This window comes from Elephantulus edwardii, unplaced genomic scaffold (genome assembly GCF_000299155.1).
Source record: "Elephantulus edwardii isolate Elephantulus edwardi_28Jun2011 unplaced genomic scaffold, EleEdw1.0 scaffold00016, whole genome shotgun sequence".
Lineage (NCBI taxonomy): Eukaryota > Metazoa > Chordata > Mammalia > Macroscelidea > Macroscelididae > Elephantulus > Elephantulus edwardii.
In genome coordinates, this window is record NW_006399766.1 from 22,423,817 (window position 1) to 22,426,543 (window position 2,727).

General features: G+C 42.5%; 1 pseudogene; it reads right to left on the reverse strand.

Moving 5' to 3' along the window:
- Positions 1-1,831: 1,831 nt before the first annotated feature.
- On the reverse strand, positions 1,832-2,250 carry LOC102870063 (annotated as a pseudogene).
- Between the last annotated feature and the right edge of the window lie 477 nt (positions 2,251-2,727).

Below are 2,727 nucleotides of genomic sequence, written 5' to 3' on the forward strand. Positions count from 1 at the left end.
ACCTTCATGTGTCTAGTGTGGGAGACAGGTGTAAAAATGGTTACATGGCTTTTGCCCCCAGGTAGAGTGCAATACATCAAAGCAGATCGCCACATCTTTATGCTGCTGTTGTAACGACTTAAAGATGAATACATTTTGTAAAAATATCTTTTAAAGGCTTGAGAGGACTGCGATAATGATTAAGAATACACTCCAGAGAGCAGAGAATTATTCCTTGTCCTTTCCTAGAAGAACGAACAAAGGGAGTCCATGAGGCATAAGAAAAGCAGAAGCATGGAAGTGCATAAAGGGACCATGTGGGCCCAAATAGAGAAATACCAACTTTAAAAAGTACTACTAGTCATGTTCACTTTCATTCAAAGTATGTGGAAACAATAGCTAGGACTCTGAAGCAGTTCTTCCCAGTTCAGTGACGCAAATTTTTAAAATATGAGTATAACAGATAAGGTAGATAACTGTTTAAGAGGGGTATGTGATTAGGTATTATTGTCATGATAGGAGTCCAGAACGAAGGCTGCATAGTGAAGTGGACTGGGGGGGTGGGAGAGGATTGTATAACAATGAAAGACTTTTTCTTTGACTTTTCAAAGAGAAGAGTGTCCTGGGGGAGGGGTGGGCAGGGATAGAGGTGCAACAATGAATGGATGGAAATCCAAAGTGTCTGTAAACTTTCATTAAAATTGATAAGAATAAAGAAAAATATAACAGAATAATAACCAGAAGGGGGAAAACTAGTCTCCCTGCAATAGGAGACTTGTAAGAGATCTAATGAGTCTTTCAGGAGCCAGACTGAGATTGGATTCTTGCCAAGACTGTAACTAAAAGCCACCATCTTTGAGGTGGGCATCACTGTTTCCAGCTGTGCCACTCGGAAGATTTGGATGCTATGCAGTGAGCACTCTGCTCTGGTTTTCCAGGAGAGAGATTATGTTTCTAGCAGGGTGTTAACCCATAATTTCCCCCTTTTTGGTTATTGTTCACTTGCATTTTACTATTTGAGTCTATTCTAGTTTGGTTTCATCAGCCATGATTGAACCAGGTCGAATGGATCTGAAGCCCTGAGAATAACAAAAGGCAAGAAAGAAGTCAATGACATTTAGAGGTTCTAAAGTATGTTCTTCTGTTTTGGTTTTCCAATTCTAGGTCTCTGTGCATTTTAGTATAGTGCCTTTGTTTTCTAATCCACTCTTTGAAACCTTCTGTCTACCTTTCTTCCTTTTCTCTCTCTTTTGTTTACTCTTTGCTGTGTTCTATAACAACCTTTAGATTATATTCTGACATCCGTTTGGGTCCAGAACAATTAGGCAAAAGGAAAAATAACAAGAAAAGGAATAAAATATATCTTCCTTTGTTAGAAAGGAAGAAATAGAATTATTTCCATTTGCAGTTGATTTGAACTTGTGAAAATGACAATCTAAGGAATACAAAAAAAAACTCTAACAGAGTTCAGCAAGGCCACTGAAAATAAGATGAATATACAAAACTCGTGCGTGTGTATTTCAACAAACTAGCATAAAAGGAAATTTAAAAGACAATGGCATTTGCAATAGCACCAAAAATATTGGGAATCAATTTAACAAAAACTTCCACATTGAAAACTACAAAACACTGTTGAAAGAAACTAAAGATGTAAATTAATGAAAAGATAGCCCACGTTCTTGGGTCAGAACACTCCTCAATTCTTTTGGGGGAGGATGTGGAGGGGGCAAAGACAGCAAGTTTATTTGATGACTGCTGCTAGCAAACACCATCCAAGCTGGGAAAGATGCTGCGAGAGCCGAGGCAGGCGGCTTTCAGGGCTGCATTCCATCTCACACAGGAAGGACTGCCCTCAGCCATTCAGCACCGTCGGGACGATACAACCATTGCTGTCCTCATGCCCTGTCACCAGCATCTCTTCTTCTTCCTGTCACCTTTTCCTCCCGCGTGACAAGGACAGTCTGGATTTCAGCGCCCATGGCAGTGCCGTTCCCGTCCTGTCAAACCCCGGAAGGTCTTCAGCATAGTCCTCGTAGGTGCCCTGCTCCTTGTTCTTGGCTGCAGTCTGCAGCGTGCGCAGGAAGTGCCCAGGATCCTTCACATTCAGTTCAGCACTCTTAGGGTTTCCCAGGACCTTGAGCACCTCGGCATCCTTGGGGTTCTCTTTACATCTCCACACTGGCTGGACAGGAGCTTTCCATCACCTGTTCAGCCAAACAGCTGGAAGGCCTCCTTAAACTCTGTGGTCTGGTCTTCAGTGAAGTCACGCATCTTGAGCGCTCAGGTATCGGGACCTTTTCCGGTAATAATGGCCTCCTTAATTCTTTTTCTCGGACCACAATTCTATTGTAAGAGAATCAAATCTCGGTCTCTGGCATGGAAGGCAAGAATACTACCGCTGATCCACGCTAGGTAATAAAAGTAGGTACAGGCCTCCTTGATAATAAGGATAAAACTTCTTCAGCTCTTTTCTGTCATAGGGATGATGGCATTGAGTCCACTGTCCTAGTGAAAGCAGGAGCCGAAGACTAAGGGGACAATTCCATGACCTATTTTGCTTCTGTACCATCAATTCATCTCTGTATAGTCACTTCTAAGGCATCCCTCCGATCCCTTCTTAAGGCTACTTCTCTTGGAGAAATGTTGGAGAGATGAACTGATAGAGAATGCTGGATACCTTTCTCTCCTGGAAGCTGAGCAAGCTCCAGAGAGAAGGGAAAGGGCTGGGTTAAAAGTCGGCCAGCAAAG